Below are 19223 nucleotides of genomic sequence, written 5' to 3'. Positions count from 1 at the left end.
GTGACTAAACACATTGATGAAGGACGAGCAGTAGATGTAGTGTATATGGATTTCAGCAAGGCATTTGATGAGGTACCCCATGCAAGGCTTATTGAGAAAGTAAGGAGGCATGGGATCCAAGGGGACATTGCTTTGTGGATCTAGAACTGGCTTGCCCACGGAAGGCAAAGAGTGATTGTAGACGGGTCATATTCTGCATGGAGGTCGGTGGCCAGTGGTGTGCCTCAGGAATCTGTTCTGGTACCCTTACTCTTAGTGATTTTTATAAATGACCTGATTGAGGAAGTGGAGGGATGGGTTAGTAAGTTTGCTGATGACACAAAGGTTGGGGGTGTTGTAGATAGTGTGGAGGGCTGTCAGAAGTTACAGCGAGACATTGATAGGATGCAGAACTGGGCTGAGAAGTGGCAGATGGAGTTCAACCCAGATATGTGTGAAGTGGTTCATTTTGGGAGGTGAAATATGATGGCAGAATATAGTACTAATGGCAGGGCTCTTGGCAGTGTGGAGGATCAGCGGGATCTTGGGGTCTGAGTCCATAGGGCACTCAAAGCAGCTGCGCAGGTTGACTCTGTGGTTAAGAAAAGCGTACGGTGTATTGGCCTTCATCGATCGTGGGATTGAGTTTAGAAGCCGAGAGGTAATGTTGCAGCTACATAGGACCCTGGTCAGACCCCACTTGGAGTACTGTGCTCAGTTCTGGTCGCCTCACTACAGGAAGGATGTGGAAGCCATAGAAAGGGTGCAGAGGAGATTTACAAGGATGTTGCCTGGACTGGGGAGCATGCCTTATGAGAATAGGTTGAGTGAACTCAGCCTTTTCTCCTTGGAGTGACGGAGGATGAGAGGTGACCTGATAGAGGTGTATAAGATGATGAGAGGCATTGATCATGTGGATAGTCAGAGGCTTTTTCCCAGGGCTGAAATGGTTGCCACAAGAGGACACAGGTTTAAGGTGCTGGGGAGTAGGTACAAAGGAGATGTCAGGGGTACGTTTTTTACGCAGAGAGTGGTGAGTGTGTGGAATGGGCTGCAGGCAACAGTGGTGGAAGCGAATACGATAGGGTCTTTTACGTGACTTTTGGAAAGAGCTTAGAAAAATAGAGCGCTATGGTTAAGCTGAGTAATTTCCAAGGTAAGGACATGTTTGGCACAACTTTGTGGACCAAAGGGCCTGTATTGTGCTGTAGGTTTTCTATGTTTCTACGTTTGGGCCGACTGAGCAATCTGGTTGGCATTTTTGCTGTCTCTGAGGGAATTGAGCGTGGTCGAGAGCGAGCTCGGTAACAGAGTCTGCAACCCAATTGCAGAGCCCAAACCCATGATCTGCTCTAATTCTCGGCCAACTCAACTGATTAAAGGATCGAGCAAGGTTGAAATCAATGAGGATGAGAACAAAAGGAGAGCAGATGTTCAGTGCTGTCTGTCTGTATTTGACTGGTCTCCTTCTCGCTGTTGCTCACTGCTGCCAGAGTCTTTGGTCTTGGGCAAAGTTTGATCGACATGGTTTGCGGATTAGACTCATTTCTTGAGCACTCTGCAGTTCACGTTAAGTGGGTTCCTGTTTTCTGGTTACTCTTTTATTTATTACTTTTTGCGTGACTGTAATCGGGGCGGACTGGCTTTGTAGCCTGCATTCTGTAAATGACAGTGCTAAATTGAACTGAACTGAACATTCCTAAACTGTTTGAAGAACTCTCCTTGTTTCTGACTCTGATTCAGTGGCACCTGTTGTGGCGGTAGGCATATTGCACCAGGTCCAGTTCCTTACTCAGGTGGGAGTTAATTGTAGCCATAACCAACTTCTTCAAGTACTCCATGACAGTAGGTGTGAGTGCTACCAGGTGATAGTCCATGAACATTACCTTGCTATTCTTTGTTCTATTTATTCATTCATTTGTTTATTTGTTGTAACTTATAGTAGTTTTTATATCTTGTACTGTATTGCCCTTCCCTTATTTATCCAAATTGCTTTGAGATGTTGAGTTGTACATGCTTAATTACTTTCTCTGGTTGTTCATCCAGGTACTCACTAACCTCTGTAGAATGAAGTTAATCTCTTTTAAATCTCTCTCGTCTTATCTTGTATCTCTGCCCTATGGTTTTGGATTCCCCAATATTGGGCAAAAGACTGTGGCTGTCCACGTTATCTATACCTGTCATGATTTTATAAACTTCTATGAGGTTACCTCTCATACTCCTATGCTCCAGGCTAGCCAACTTCCCCTCATAAGTCAGGTCCTGTAGTCCAGGCCTTCCTGCACCCTCTCCAATTTGTTAATATCTTTCCTATAACAGTGACCAAAACTACACAATACTCCAAGTGCATTCTCACCAATGTCTTATATAAATGCAACATGAGTCCCCAACTCTAAAACTCACTGTCCTGACTGATGAAGGCCAGCATGCCATAAACTTTCTTCACTGCCTTATCTACTGGTGATGCTACTTTCTGCAAACTATGCACTTGCATCCAAGATACCTCTGTTCTACAGACACTTCGTGGCCATGCCATTCACTGTATAAGTCCTACCCTGTTCTGATCTCCAGAAATGCAATACCTCACGTTTATCTGAACTGAAAGCCATTTGCCAGTCCTTAGCCCACATACTACCTAGCTAATAGAGATCCCCTGTACTTTTTTCATAATCTTCTATGTTATCCACAGTTGATTTAATCAATGTCAAAGACACCAGCCTGTAGTTTCTTGATGTAGTTTTGCTACCCTTTTTAAACAGTGTTACCATGTTCACTAGAACCTCACGGCTGCTCAGAGTTTAAATAAAAATATTTGCATGAGCCTCTACAATTTCTTCGCTACCTTCCAACAAGGTCCGAGAATGCACCAAGTCAGGCCAAGGGGATTAATTCAGCTTAATACCTCCTCCTTGCTAATTTGTTCATACGTGGATAACTCCTCCCTTCTAACTTATCTGTGGACGAAGAATATGAATGTTGGTCTTCATTTGCTGGGGCACTGAGTATGGAGGTAATGGTGTAAGCTTCCTTTGGATATAGCTGGAATATTTTGTGCAGTTCTAGTCACCACACTACAGGAAGGATGTGAATGTACTGGAGAGGATGAAGAGGATACTGAATTTACCAGGATATTGACTGAAATAGACTGTTCCAGATAAGAGGAGACTGGATCAAATGGTATTTGTTGTCTTGGAGCAAAGGAGCTGAGGGGGAACCTGATAGTATTTTACAAAATTATGAGGCATAAATATGTTGGATACTGATGTCTCCTTGTAATAGAGATGCAAAAATCAAGGGGGTTCAGGTGAGGAGTTAGTAGGGATCTGAGGCAGAGTTGTTTTTCCCCACACAAGATGGCTGAAATCTGAAATGTACTGCTGGAGAAAGTGCTGGAGGCAGTACTTGTACAGTGTAAAATGATTTGGAGGAGCTCTTGAATTGCCATGACATAGAAAGTTATGGACCAAGTTTTAAACTGGAATAGAATAGATAGGTGTTTGATGGTCTGTGTGAACATGGTCGTCCAAAGGACCTTTCTCTGTGCTGCATGACTGTGACAGGGTGTGTCTGTGAGGTGAGTTTGTGGACGTACATGTGAGAGTGGAGTTTTTTGGGTATATGGGTGATTTATTGTTATATCTATTTAGGTACGTGTTTGTGTGGGCAATGGTATGCACATCTGACGGTTGATATGTGTATGCACATGTTAAAACAGTATGGGTGAGATCTGTGAGTGAGTGTGTATGTGAGGTGGGTTAGGTAGTTGTAATCTGGACTCTGAGTGGAAGATAATGTGAGTTTGGGGGGAGGTGATGGGCTGGGAGGGTTTACTTCAATGTCAGAGTATCTTTTAATTGAAACTTAATGCTAATGTCTCCACCTACACCAAGGGAGACACTAAACAGCTCATGGCACTATTTAAAATAATTTAGAGATATTCTGGAAAATATTTTCTTAACACTTTCAAAATCTAATTTACAGCATATTTATCTAAATTCCCTTTAATAGGAATGACCTCTGAGTAATTTGACCACATAACCAAATCTCCCAGGGGCTCTTAAGCTCCCCAAGTTTGCCAATTTCTGGCCCCTACCTGGAGCGGATCCTCATCCTCTCATTTGGACGTTGGCTGGTGTTCATTAGTGAGGCTATGTCTCCTGAGATGCCTTGCAAGGAAGTCAAATTTTGCCTGCAGGCTGTCAGGGCTGAATGTTTGAAGTTCAGTACTTAGGCTTTTCTTCATTATCCAAACCATTTTAATTCTTAGAAGAACTGCAGGCTTTTATCCAAAGGATTTATACCAGTAGATTTGATACTCTTTAGAGTATACAGTACAACTTCAATAACTTGATGTTCAATTTTTCAGAGATCCCAGAGGTTCGACATCTGGCTCATATGCACTCCTTTTGAATTTGTGTTCTCACTTGTAGCTGATCTGATTCACTTGTTGACCAGAAAACCTTGTTTATAGCTTACTTACATGGTTACCCCAAAGATCCCTACCAGAGATGTTTCTTTCTCTCACTCTCTCATTCTCTCTGCAGCTTTACAAGCTTCTTTTACCTCCTTCAACTTGATTCTTTAACTCTATTTCTCTTCCCACAAATGTTGACTGATCTATTATTTATGTTATTGACCCCAGCAGTATTTTTGGCTAACCATCTTCAGTGACCTTCTAAGGTGATGTCAAAAGTAGGGGTTGCACAATGTTGAAGAAAACAGACATCCTTTGCTTGCATGCAGCAAATCTCAGTTAGCATTCAGTCACAGATCGATAGCAATTAATACAAACGCTATGTAATTCTGCTTTTTACAGATGGACCTAAAGTGCTTGATAACGTGGTCCTCCAATCTACGTAAGATCTCACCAATGTGGAGGTGGTTGTATTGGCAGCACCGGATACAGTAGGTGGTCCCCAAGTGTGAAATGTTGTCTCACTTGTAAGGACTGTTTTGGTGTGTTGGAGGAGGTGTATGGGCACTTCTGCCACTTGCATGGATAAGTGCCAGGAGGGATATAAGTGGAGAGTGATGAATGGACATGGGAGTCATAGAGTAGTGGTCCTTACAGAAAGTGGAGAGTTGGGGGGCATGCGAGGTGAAGTGTTTGGTGGTAAGGTTCTGTTGAAGGTGGTGGAAGTTGTGGAGTATAATGTTTGGAACATAGAGGGTCATCAGGTGGTAAAAGGAGGTCAAGAGGAACTCTATTCCTGATAAGACTGGCTGGTGGCGCAGTGACATCAGCACCAGATTCCAGAGCAAAGGTCCCAGAGTTTGAATCCAGCTGGGCCGCTCCCGGGCATGCCTTTCATCCGTGCTGGGTTGAGTGTTGAGCTCACAACTCGACCTCCAAGACAACCGCTTGAAAAAAAAAAGTGGTTGCTGAGGCTCTGGCAGAGTATGGCACACAAAAAAAATTCCTGATAAGGTGGCAGAAAGATGGGGTGAGCACGAATGTCTGGGAAATGGAGTAGTTGAGGGTGAGGAGAAAGGGATGATCAATGGTAGAGAAAGGGAATCCCTTTCTTTGAAGAAGGAGGACATCTCAGACATCCTTCAAAATAACATGAATTTGTATTTTCCTTCATCTTTCGGATTACTACTCAATTTATATCATTATTTCTGAATATTTCACTTTTGCTCTTAAGTAATACTCTAAAGGTGGCATGTGAAAATCGAAAGACTTTGCATTTAGTGTGAATTCATTTTCCCTTGATAATCAATTATTTTTCCTATGTAATGGCAGATTTACTTTCCTACATTGGCTGGTTGAGGGCTGACATATCAATTCCCAGTAATTTCATCTGCTGTTCCAGCTGCACTGGTTTTCTAGATCAATGTTTGTTGGCCAAAAGGATTGTGGAACTATGATTTCAGTGCTGGTGTAGGAATGTGCAGTATTTTCTCTGCTAACTGTACCTAACTGTCTAAAAGTTGACAAATGTTTGATAAAATTTAAAATTTGTGAATTCAGATTAATGTGTGAAAGGATAAGAATGTGGATCAAAAGATATGAGGTGGAGTATCTGTGAATAGGGCGATTATTTGGTAGAGATGAGCTTTGGGATATGTGTATACAGAGGTTGATTGTAAAAAGAATGTTTTTCAAAATTTGAAAAAAGGCTGGAATGCTTTATTAGTTTGGTATAGGCAGGAACTTTTGTTATCAAATCTATCATAGATAGTTAAGTTATACAAATTTGCAGAAATGTAGAAGTATCAAGCTGCAAAAACAATTTAACTGCTCAGCAATATTTCGCTACAAAGTTCTCACTGAAAAATTTTGAATACATTCATTATAAACTTTATTTGAAAGAAACTTTTCAAATTCCTTCAGAATCAGAATCAGGTTTATTATCACCGACATGTGTCATTTGATTTGTTTACTAAGCACCAGCAGTTCAGTGCAAAGCATAATATAAAAAAAACACAAATAAAATAATAACAAGTAAGTAAATAAATAAATCACTATATGTATATTGAATAGATTAAAAACCATGCAAAAACAGAAATAATATCTATTATAAAAGTGAGGTTGTGTCCAAGGGTTCAACGTCCAATTAGGAATTGGATGGCAGAAGGGAAGAAGCTGTTCCTGAATTGCTGAGTGTGTGCCTTCAGGCTTCTGTACTTCCTACCTGATGGTAACAGTGAGAAAAGAGCATGCCCTTAATAATGGACGCTGCCTTTCTGAGACACTGCTCTTTGAAGATGTCCTGGGTACTTTGTAGGCTGGTACCCAAGATGAAGCCAAATAAATTTACAATCCTCTGCAGCTTCTTTCGGTCCTGTGCAGTAGCCCCTCCATACCTGGCAGGGATGCAGCCTGTCGGAATGCTCTCCACGGTACATCTATAGAAGTTTTTGAGTGTGTTTGTTGACATACCAAATCTCTCCTAATGAAGTAGAGCCACAGTCTTGCCTTCTTTATAATTACATTGATATGTTGAGACCAACATAACAATGCATTTTCCTTGAAACTGAAGATTACTTTACAATGAATAGTCAGTGCTGATGTACACTGAGATGATTAGTATAGCTTTAATAGTTAGATGGTCATTTATCTAATTTAAGATTGCAGAACCCTGGTTTTGAGCAATAATTTTAAGACCATCTGAAAATATGTAACTGCCTATTAAGTATCATTGTGACTCAATCCTAAAATTCCCAATGCAAAATAGAATTGTATCATCTTAATTGCCTCAGTTCAATGTTCAAAAGTAAATTTATTATCAAAGTAGACACAGTATATGTCACCATGTGCTAGCCTGTGACTCATTTTCTTGCTGGCATACACAGTAAGTACAAAGACATAGAATAGAATCAATGAAAAACTGCACACAAAGATGGACAAATAACTAATATGCAAAACAAGTGCAAACATGAAAAATAATATCAAAATAATGATAGCACATAAATAAGTAATAAATATTGGCAACATAAGCTGTAGAAAATGAGTTCAGAAGGTACCTCACCATCAACTTTTCAAGGACTGTTGGAGGTATACTGTACAATATAAACTGGCCTTACCAACAGCATCCACATCCCTAAGTGCAAGTACATATGTCTGTGCAGATATGCTGTCACTTCACATGTGGTTCCTCTGAGTAACCAAATTTCTGCTACTTACTGGTGCTCACTCCTTGAATGTCACATATGCAATCCTTCCTTTGAGGATCTGAGCAAATCTGGCTCGAGTCCAATGTTACCTTGACTGAAACCATCTTTTATTTATCACCATTTTACAATTTGTAGCACAGTTAGACTTACATTAAGTGTGAAGAAAATATGCAACAAAAGTTGGATGCCTAGTAAATTCAGAAAATGATGAAAACACTCTGTGGGGTCAGGCACTATCTGTAAAATGAGAAACAGAGTTTTTTTAGACCTTCTGTTAGGTCTTTGATCTGAAATGTTAACTTGAATTCTTCTTCCATAAATCCTGTCTGACCTCCTGAGTGTTCCCGGCATCTTTTTTTCTCTTGCATCTGCAGTTTTTATTAAACTTTCACAAACTTGGATATATATTGTTTATAAAGTAAATGCTTTAACATAAGACCATTATGGAACTTCCATTTGTGATTGAGTGGCCTTCTGTAGTGACTAGCAGCATTTATATTTCAAACAATATGCCTGGTTTGTAGTGAAGCGCTGCTTATTTAATTAGAGGCCTTTAAACTGAACAATATCCTGTGTATGTATAAAAGTAAACACAAAGGTAACAAAGCATAGGTATATTCTTGTGTTGCCAGTGAAACAACGCTTTCTTCCTTCTTGATCAGTAAGCTATCTTTGATGTCTACTAGCCTTGATTGCATTTCTGAGTAAAAATAACTCTGGATTACTGTTGTAGTGGATGTATGTTGGAGAAGTCAGAAGAGATTGAGCAGTAGGGCTTTCAGCACTTTCAATGAATAAATAATCACTGGTAGAATGCAAGAATGCAATGAGATATGACATAGGTTAATGTCACCAAGGCAGAGCTTTCAAGCTTTAATTCTGTTCCTGTGTGATGGCTCTTTTCAGGACTTCTTTTACTCAGAGTAGGAAACTGCAGAAGCACTGATGAGGTCTCTTGTATTCCAAAATGATTCTGCACAGCCTGGTTTATAATTTTGTGTGCAGGTCATAGAGAAATAATGAAAGCAACCAATCATTTTCCAGAAGTAGATTTGTGGGCTTCAGGCTGAAACATTGCATGTTCAAATTCAACTTTACTGTCCTGTTCTAATCCATCTCCCATGATCAGATGCCTCTTTTTTCCCGCTTTTCACACTTGGCTCATAAGTAGACCAAAATGCAGAATTGGAGTCATTTATCTCATATAATAGAAGTTTGACAGGTCTAGTGCACCCTGTTGTCATGCCTTCCCCTTTGATTGTAAGGACTATGGCCCTTATTCTTGCATTGAACAGTGAGAAAAATCATAATGGTCAGAACTGAAGCAATTTTTGCTGGAAGCTAATAGATCAGTGACAATGAATCAATGACCACGATTCTGGCCACAGAATCCCAGGTGTTGACAAGGACATCATGTCCCTGTCCTTACTGGATGACCGTATATAAATAGCTCGTTGATGGGGTAGACTTACGGTACCTAAAGTTCCTAATGGTCAGCATTGTCCTGCGATCATTAAAAAAAGACATTTATCAAAGACAAGATGCACCACCGAGAGGCTGCTGTGTCTGAACGCGCTACCATCTTACTGGAATTACTTCTAGTTAGTAGAATTTGCAATGTTTAATTACTCTTGAGAAGGTGGTGATGAGCTGCCTTCTTGAACCACAGCAGTCGTTGAGGTGTTGGTATATCCACACTGCTGTTCGAGAGGTAGTTCTAGGATTTTGACCAAGTAACAGTAAAGGAATGGCAATATATTTCCAAGTCATGATGGCTACCCTTACCCTTCTGATTGGGAGAGTTGGTGAGTTTGGAAGGTGGAGTCTAGGTGATTGTAGAAGTACATCCTGTACATGATAAAAATTACTGCTACTGTGAAGGTGATGGTGTTAAGTGAATGGTTTTGGTGGGGTGCCTATCTAAAAGGCTGCTCTGTCCTGTATGGCGTCACGTTTCTTGAGTGTTGTTGAAGCTGCAGTCTTCCAAACAAGTCCTGGACAATTCATCACACTGATGACTTGAGCCTTGAAGATGGTGGACAGGCTTTGGGGTGTTAGGAAGTGAGCTACTCACTGCAGGATTCCTAGCCTCTGACCTGCCTTACTGGAGTGTATGGTTCTCTAGTTTTTGGCCGATGGTAACCACCAGGACATTGATAATGAGAGATCTATTTGCTATTGGCCCAGTATGTTGTACAGAATTTGCTACATTTGGATGTGGACTGTATTATCTGAGGAGTTGTAAATGGTGCTGAGTGTTATGAATCATCAGCAAATACCCCTACTTCTGACCTTACAATTGAAGGAAAGTCATTGATGAAGCAGCTAAAATTGTCAACTTTGACTGCTGAGTGTAAGTGACACAAGGTCACAATTAGGTATGAAAATCCTCTCTTGATGATGACCTGCTGTCACCCCCAGCTCATAAATGTGTGAAATCCCTTTTTACCTGGTGTCTCTAGAGATGCGGCTTGTTCTCCCCTCCCTAATGCCCACCAGACTTAGTGGTGAGAAAACCACCTTTTCAGACTCCGCACATCTAGGGTCGATATGACTTGGGTCCCACCAAACTCGGGAAGTTGGGACAATTATAAAGAAAGTATATTTATGAATGTTAACTTAATCAAAGGAAAACAACAAAAGGGCTCATCATAATTAAACCAGTCAAATGTACACAAGTTAGAACTCAAATCTTCTAAAAGTTGATGTGTCCGGTGTACTCATGGCACCAACTCCTATTCACTGATCACTGGTAGGATTTCCCCTCTTGGACTCCACTGAATCATAGATTCTCGTCTATGGCCCGTTCTCTCATGCTTCTTCTCTCTATCTTCCACTGAGAAGACCTCGACCCACCACAGTGTCCCTTACAGAACCTCTCTGCCCAGCATTCTCAAGAATCTTCTCCCAATTCCACCATCCTGATTGGATGACATGATATTCCTAAGCACAAACATTACAACCCCTGACCTTTAACTGTAGCTCAAACTCTACCAGCAAAACACATTGTTTATATAGAAAACCATTAAACAAAATACCCTGCAACATTAGCAGTAAAATCTGAACCAGGGCGTTACGTGTGCATCTCTCTGTTGGTGGTGTCTATGTTGAAGTTATAGAAGGTGCTCTAAAAGAGGGAATAAAATGTCCATGTCTATGACCAGCTTAGCAACAGCAATGACCAAATCCTGAAAGACATTATGGCAAGTTGGATCTGTCACAGGTAGTCAATAAATCAACATGAAGAATATCCTTCTCTGTGACAATCTACCTGCAACAGATGTTTTTGTCCAGACCAGCATTAGTAGAAGTGACTATCATCTGGAAACAAACTATCATCTTCATACCTGACACCTTATCATTTTATACAATATGATTATGATCTACAATTGTACTGAATGGAATAGAGCTTGAACAGTTCTAGCCTCTGAAACCTGGGCCCCCATGAGGTGCTATGAAATACCAGCTGCAGTAAAACGTTTGCTACCACAATCTGTGGCTATATGGCATTATTTACAGACAGACAGACATACTTTATTGATCCCAATTTCCCTCGAGATCAATATTTTTATTCCCGTTTTTGTCACTATTATGGGCACCACGGTAGTGTAGCGGTTAATGTGACTATATCACAGCTCGGGGCATTAGAGTTCAAGTCTGCCGTCACCTATAAGGAATCTCTGTGGAATGCTTGTATTTTCCCTGATACTCAGGTTTCCTGCCACGTTCCAAAGATGTACCAGTTAGTAGGTAAATTGGGCATTGTAAATTATTCTGTAATCAGGCTAAGGTGAAGTCGGGGGTTGCTGGGCAGTGCAGCTTGAAGGGCCATCCCCTCTGTATCTCAACAAGTTATTATCAGATCAGAAGATCAACCCTGATTCAATGAGGGATGCAGAAGGGTTCACCAAGACCAGTGTCAGATATACCTGATAATGATGAGGTACCAACACAGAAAAATGCAACATTCGTTACATGCGTACTAAACTGCATGCAGTAGCCAGAACTAAGCGATATCTCGAAAAATTTAATCCACAAACTGCATCGCTTAAACCTTACCAAGACTCATGGACTCTGGCAACATCAAGCCAGAGGGAGAGAGAGAGAGAGAGAGAGAGAGAGAGAGATCATTCATATGTATGCACTTTCCTCTGGGAGCAGCAAGTGAGGGAGAGAGAGAGGGAGACAATTCACATGGAGGCTGACAGTGCTGAACACTCGCCGGCCCTTCACTCTTGTCTTCTTTGATTTCAATCATCCTTGATTCCTCAATTGATGAGATTGTCAAAAAATGGAGTTGATCATGGACTTGCACCACATCTCCAAGCCGCATGCTTTGCTTGAAACCTCACTGAATTCCCTTGGAAACAGCAAAGTGCCAGATTGTGCAATTTGCCTGAAAGCACACCGTCATAGGCTCCAGTGTAGCAGAACCAAATTGAAAGAAAAAAGATGTATTGAACGAAATGAAAGAAGTAGTTTTGTGAACCATCTGAAGGATGGAGCCTTTGGTCTCGTTGTTCACTAATGCCATCTTCTTTTGGAAGTTTTAGTCTTTTTACCTAAGAAAGATTGTACTTGCCACAAAGAAAGTTAAAGATAGGTCGCCAAACTAAATCGAGGTATATGACAGAGTATCATATGAGAAGAGGTGTGGTCAACCAGAGCTCCAGAAGAATGAAAAGAGAGCTCATTGAAATGTATAAAATTCTGACAGACTCAACAGATCAGATTCAGGCAGGATGACCCCCCAACCCACCTGACTGCTGGTCTAGAACCAGAGATCACAGTCTTATAATCTAGGGTAAACCATTTTGGATTGAGATGAAGAGAAATTTCTTCACTCAGGCGGTGGTGAACCTATGAAATTTGTTCCCATAAAAGGCTGTGGAGATCAAGTTGCTAGATATGTTTAAGAAGGAGATAGATTCTTGGACACAACGGGCATTGAAAGGTATGAGTAGAGTGAAAATGTGAAATTGATAGGAAAGATTAATCTTGATCATACTGAATGGAAGAGCAGGTGAAATGGACCATTCCTTCTGATGCTGTTTTGTTTGACTGTATTCATGGGTATTCATGTGTGATTGAATGACAATTAAAGTCAGATGTATCAGATTACAGTGGAGTAAAGTGAATTCAGAGGTATGAGAGAGGAGCTGGCTAGAATTGATTGGAAAAGAACACTTGCTGGGATGATGGCAGAGCAGCAATGGCTGAAATTTTTGGAATCAGTTTGGAAAGCACAAAATATATACATCTCAAAGAGGAAGAAGTATTCTAAAAGAAAGAAGACACAACCATGGCTAATAAGAGAAGTCAAAGCCAACATAAAAACCAAAGAGAAGGCATATAATAGAGCAAAGATTAATGGGAAGTTAGAGGATTGGGAAGCTTTTAAAAACCAACAGAAGACAGCTAAAAAATAAGTAAGAAGGTAAAGATGGAATACAAAAGTAAGCTCGCCAATAATATTAAAAGAGCATACCAAAAGTTTCTTCAGATACGTAAATTGTAAAGGAGAGGTGAGAGTGGATATTGGACCGCTAGAAAATAATGCTGGAGAGGTAGTAATCGGGGACAACTATATAGTGGATGAACTGAAAGAGTATTTTGCTTCAGTCTTCATTGTGGAAGACACTAACAGTATGGTGGTAGTTCCAGGTGTCAGAGGTCATGAAATGTGTTGAATTAACATAACTAGAGAGAAGGTTTATGAGAAACTGAAAGGTCTGAAGGTGAAGGTAGATAAATCACCTGGACCAGATGGTGTACACCCCAGAGTTTTGAAAGAGGTGGTTGAGGAGATCATGGAGGCATTAGTAATGATCTTTCATAAATCACTAGATATGTACTGAATGGTTCTGGAAGACTAGAAAATTGAAAATATCACTTCAGTCTTCAAGAAGGGAGAGAGGCAGAAGAAAAGAAATAATAGTAGTCAAGTAGTCTGACCTCAATGGTTAGGAAGATGTTGGAGTCGATTATTAAGGATGAGGTTTCAGGGTATGGAGGCACATGATAAAATACGCTGTAGTCAACATGGTTTCCTCAAGGGAGAATCTATTGAAATTGTTTGAAGAAGTAACAAGCAAGATAAACAAAAGAGAATCATTTGCTGTTGTGAACATGGATTTTCAGAAGGCCTTGGACAAAGTGCCACACATGAGGCTGCTTAACAAGTTACGAGGCCATGGTATTACAAGAAAGATTCTAGCATTGGCTGATCGGCAGGAGGCAAAGAGTAGGAGTAAAGGGACCTTTTCTGGCTGGCTGCTGGTGACTAGTGGTGTTCCACAGGGTTCTGTGTTGGGACTGATTCTTTTAAAGTTATACGTCAATGATTTGGATAATGCTTTGTTGCAAAGCTTGCAGATGATATGAAGATAGGTGGAGGGGCAGGTAGTTTTGAGGAAGTAGAGAGGCTACAGAAGGACTTAGACAGATTAGGAGAATGGGCAAATAGCTGATGGAATACAGTGTCAGGATATGTATGGTCATGCACTTTAGTAGGAGAACTGAAAGGGTTGAGTATTTTCTAAATGGAGAGAAAATACAAAACACTGAGTTGCTAAGGGACTTGGAAGTTCCTGTGCAGGATTCCCTAAAGGTTAATTTGCAGGTTGAGTCTGTGGTGAGGAAGGCAAATGCAATGTTAACATTCATTTCAAGAGGACTAGAATATAAAAGCAAGGATATAATGTGGAAAATTTATAAGGCACTGGTGAGGACTCACTTGGAGTATTGTGAGCAGGGTTGGGCCCCTTATCTTAGAAATGATGTACTAAAACTGAAGAGGGTTCAAATGAAGTTCATGAAAATGATTACAGGATTGAATGGCTTGTTTTATGAAAAGTGTTTGATGGCTCTGGACCTATATTCACTAGAATTCAGAAGAATGAGGGGTGAACTCATTGAAAACAAACGAATGGTGAAAGGCCATGATAGAGTGGATGTGGAAAGGATGTTTCCTATGGTGGGAGAGTCTTAAGATGAGAGGACACAGCTTCAGAATAGAGAGATATCCTGTTAGAGTGGAGATGAGGAAGCATTTCTTTTGTCAGAGAGTGGTGATTCTGTAGAATTGTTTGCCTCAGGTAGCTGTGGAAGCCAAATCTTTATATTTACGGCAAAGGTTAATAGGTTTTTGATTGGTCAGAGCATGAAGGGATATGGGAAAAGACAGGAGATTGGGACTGAGAGGAAAATTGGAGCAGCCTTAATGAAATGGCAGAGCAAATTCTATGGGCAAAATAGCCTAATTCTGCTTCTATATCTTTTGGTCTTATGGTCTTCAACTTAATGTGACTCTCTGTCTGTGCTGTCTTTCTATGTGACTGTCTGTATTTAATAAAGTGCTGCACAATAGTCCTGCCTTGAAGGTTGAAGGCCATTATGTAAAAGGACTGTTGGAGAATGATTCGAACATTAGCTAATAGTAAACAGAATGATTAGGGATGATGTTCAAGAGGGATATATGGGTGGAATTTTTGGGAATAAGAAATGGCTGTCACTTTTATGGGGTTATACTTTAGGGCTTCCAATAGTCAGCAGGAATTGTAAGAAAATGCCAGTAAATCACAGAAGAATATATAAGCTATAGATAGTAGTAGGAGGGGATTTTAACTCTCCCAGTATTTACTGTGATTATTTATTACCTAAGGCCAAGGAGCTTTCATGTGGAAGAATTCAAAAAATACATTCAGGAGGGTTTCTGAAGCAGGGTGCAGAGATTTATTCTAAGGAGAGTGCTGCACATAAACTTGGGAAAGAGGACAGATGAGTGATTGAAGTGTCAATGGAAGTCTTTGAAGGTAGTGACTATAGTTTGGTTAGATCAAAATTGTTATAGAATATGTATGTTGATCCTTGAGGAAATAAACTGAAGTAAGCAATTTTTGATGAAAAGAAACAGGGCCCTGGAGAGTTAGATTGGGAGCAGCTACTGGGGGGAAACAGCATCTGGACCTCAGTGGGAGCTATTTATAAGTAAGATAGTAAGAGATTACAGTCAGAATGTCCCTGGAAGAATAAGAGGCAATGGTGTAAGTCTAAGGAACTCTGGTTAACAAACTGTATTGGAGGTTTGCCCAAGCACAGACAGCACATGAGTCACGGTAGTACAGTGCTATTGCAGTGCCAGCAACATGGCTTCAATTTTTGCTACTGTCGGTAAAGAGTTTGTGCATCCGGTTTACTCCCTCATTCCAAAGGTGTCTGGTTTAGTAGGTTAATTAGTCAAATGGGTCTAAACAGGCAGCAGGGCCTGTATCTCTAAATATTAAAACAATGTCTGTTTTAAGAAATATTTATCAAATGATTAACTTGAGGTTTGTATGCAGGATGAAATTTAAAGAAATAAACCTGGCAGGTTAGATCACGGAGAATCTGAAGAATTTTTAATGTATATTAGAAGCAAGGGATCCCTAAGGGAAGCTTAGGGATCATCTGTGGAGCTAGGGGATATGAGCAGGACTCTAAATGGACACTTGTCAGAATGAGAATCATGTTTATTATCACTGGCAAATGCTGGGTAATTTGCTGTTTTGTGGCAGCAGTGCAGTGCAAGATACAAACATTGCTATAAATTACAATAAATAAACAAATATTGCAGAAGAGATTTAGCAAGGTGGTGTTTTTTGGCCATTGAGAGATCTGACAGTGGAAGGGAAGAAGCTGTTCCTAAAGTGTCAGGTGTGGGTCTTGTACATTTTCTCTGATGATAGTAATGAGAAGAGTGCATGTCTCAGATGGTGATGGTCCTTAATGATGGATACTACTTTCTTGAGGCATCACTTTTTGAAAATGTCCTCGATAGTGGGGAGAGGTGCCCAGGATGGCACTGTCTGAGTCTGCAACCCTCTGTGGCTTATTTCAATCCTGCACACTGCACCATACCAGGTGGTGATGCAACCAGTTAGAATTTCGCTAGAATCTCAGGTGACATACCAAATCTCATCGGTAACCAATGTATCTAACAGCCTGTAATGGATTATGACAAGGTGTGATTAAAGTAAATAGTAAAGGGAACTAAAAGTCTCACACCCCAAGTGTCGCTAATGTTAGTCACTATCAATGCCATGAGTGAAAATTAATTGAAATATTTTGCTGCATCCTCATAAAGAATTAAAATATAGGATAGTGGAACGTCAGCAAGATGGTGATCTTTAGAAATATTAATCTGAATGTACTGTATTCTACTCTTGTAATGACTAATTTGCTGTGTATTCCAAATAATTTCTGTTACATTGAGTCATGGAGTGATACAGCCCAGTGCATCACAGGCAAAGCCCTCCACACCAGTGAGCATGTCTACAAGGAGGACTGCCAGAAGAAAGCAGCATCCATCAATAATGGCCCTCAAAAATCATATCACGCTGTCTTCTCACTGCTACTATTGGGAAGGAGGTACAGGAGCCTTATGTCCCACCATCATGTTCAGCAACGGTTATTACCCTTCAGCCATCAGGTTCCTGACAGTTTCTCTTCTTTTACTTCTTGCTTGTTTGTCAGTCTTTGTGTGTAGTTTTTGATTGATTCTATTTTATTTCTTCATTCTACTGTGAATGTCTGAGAAAATAAATCTTGAGATAATAACTTTGGACTCTGAAAGTTATTTCCTTCACTTTGTTCTCAACTCCCCTCAGATTCTACCACTCAACTATATACTGTACATGGCCAATGAACTGACCACCCTGCATGCCTTTGAGATGTGGGAGGAACCCGGAGCCTCCATGAAAACCCACACAATCACAACAAAACTCCACATATACAGCACTGGAAATCTAGATTCTGAATGCTGGAATTGCAATTTTACCAGAAATGCCACTGTGTCATCCCAGGCTTTTATTGTGTAGGATTCTTGCCATTGTTTGTCACCCTGTATCTGGTTGTGTTTGCATTATAAAATATGTAACATTATTTGCAAATATTATTTTTAAATGTCAGTGATATTGAGATGCTGATTATGATGCTTCTATTTTTGTTAAATCTTTCTGAGCTATGAAGCATATTTTGTTGTGATATGTGGTACATATTATAATATCAAGGTATTTAGTTTTGTCATCTTTCAAATTCAATTATTTAAAGCAAAAATACTCTTTAAACATCTGGAGTAAATTCATCTGATCTATTCAAAATCATTGGTTGGTGTCTTGATGGCATTGGCTCACTGCTGAAACAGAAAACAATTGCTCTTAGCCATTTGCAGCTACAGCTGTAAGGAAATCAGAGATCCATAGAGGAGTACAGCATCTTATAAGCTGTAAAACATGGTGATGGGGACAGAGTAGGGGGACAGAGTGCTGAACCAGCCCAATCCTTGAAAGAGAGAACAAATACTCTGACAGCAGGCCTTGTAGTCACCTGTCAAACCTGCCACGTTTTTGAATGTTTCTGAATGCCCCAATATTCAAAAGAAATTGTATGCGTTAAAAGAAATCAAAATTAAATCACACAGAGAAAATGAAACATTTATAATCAAGGAGTTCTAATTCATAATATAGCTTCTCTTACTTACATCTCTTGTCCTCCCATCAGTTGAATGGACTTATTGATGCTGCACTAGATCTGACCACACAGGTTCTGTCAGCAGGTTCCTTCGTGGTGAAAAATTTAGCAAATTTGCATGTCATTGCTGTATCTTCTTGCTGCCAAAAGGTTCCTGGAGATTTCTGGCAATTTTTTTCCCCTCATGCAACCTCCTGCTCACCAGAAGAATGGGAGGTATGGCAATATGAAAGTTTTATATAAATTAGTTTCTATATAATACTTTCAGATTTTTATTGTTGTACGAGTCCCTTCTTTAAATTGTGGAAGGCTCATTATGGCAGCAATATTTATGACAAGATCTTTCTACATATCTTGCTGTGGCATGTATCATAATCGAAAACTGCAACAGGATGAGTTTTGACTGAAATATTTTGTCATGCAAGCATGAGGCTCAACTATTATTTTGCTTTAGGAACTTCTATGATATAAGTTTTGGAAAAGTTATAATTATTGAAAAAAACAAGTTGAAGTGTAGCAACCAAATTCAGTGCTGAAACTGAAAATGCAAATTAATGGCACAGGTCTTGTTAAATTTGTAGGATTGTGTGTTCAGTGAGTGTGAAAGTCCATTCCAGTAGTGCAGTTAGTGTCTGTCATTGAGATAAGCATAATCTCCCTGTAGGCCTTGTTTAATAAATCCCTTGTGCAATTGTATGGAAAGAATTGACTTCAAAAAACTTCTAATACTTCTCCGGAAATCGATGAAGTGGAACAGCTGAGCTACCAGCACCACTGGGATTGCAAACATTCTCCTTTTCTCTTGAAAGCATCCATTATGTAAAGGCCATGTCAGAAAGCCGTCCTTAGATAGCTGGATTCATCATTTAAAGCACTCCAAGCCTTCATTTCTAACGTGCAATGAGGAACTGCCTTATTGCACGATTTGCTTATTCTAAGAGCACTGCTGTATAATAAAATATAAAATGAAAATTAGTTACCATGTGGCAGATGATGCACTGAAAAACTGACAGCGCAAGCAATTATTCTTTCAAATAATTTTTCTTCACTTTTTTCTCTTTCTCTCATTCAGTTTTATGCTCCTGTGCTCTTTCTAATAAATGTTTCTTCCTCTC

The 19223-nt window shown here is 40.1% G+C and overlaps 1 protein-coding gene across 4 annotated transcripts in view; it reads left to right on the top strand.

Moving 5' to 3' along the window:
* mad1l1 (mitotic arrest deficient 1 like 1) overlaps positions 1-19223 on the top strand; it is a 1014619-nt gene that overhangs the window by 511276 nt on the left and 484120 nt on the right. The gene's annotated exons all lie outside the window — the stretch shown is intronic.

The sequence above is a fragment of the Hemitrygon akajei genome, chromosome 11, assembly GCF_048418815.1.
Source record: "Hemitrygon akajei chromosome 11, sHemAka1.3, whole genome shotgun sequence".
NCBI lineage: Eukaryota > Metazoa > Chordata > Chondrichthyes > Myliobatiformes > Dasyatidae > Hemitrygon > Hemitrygon akajei.
Note: the sequence above shows the minus strand (reverse complement) of the source record. Positions and strands in the feature narration are given on the sequence as shown.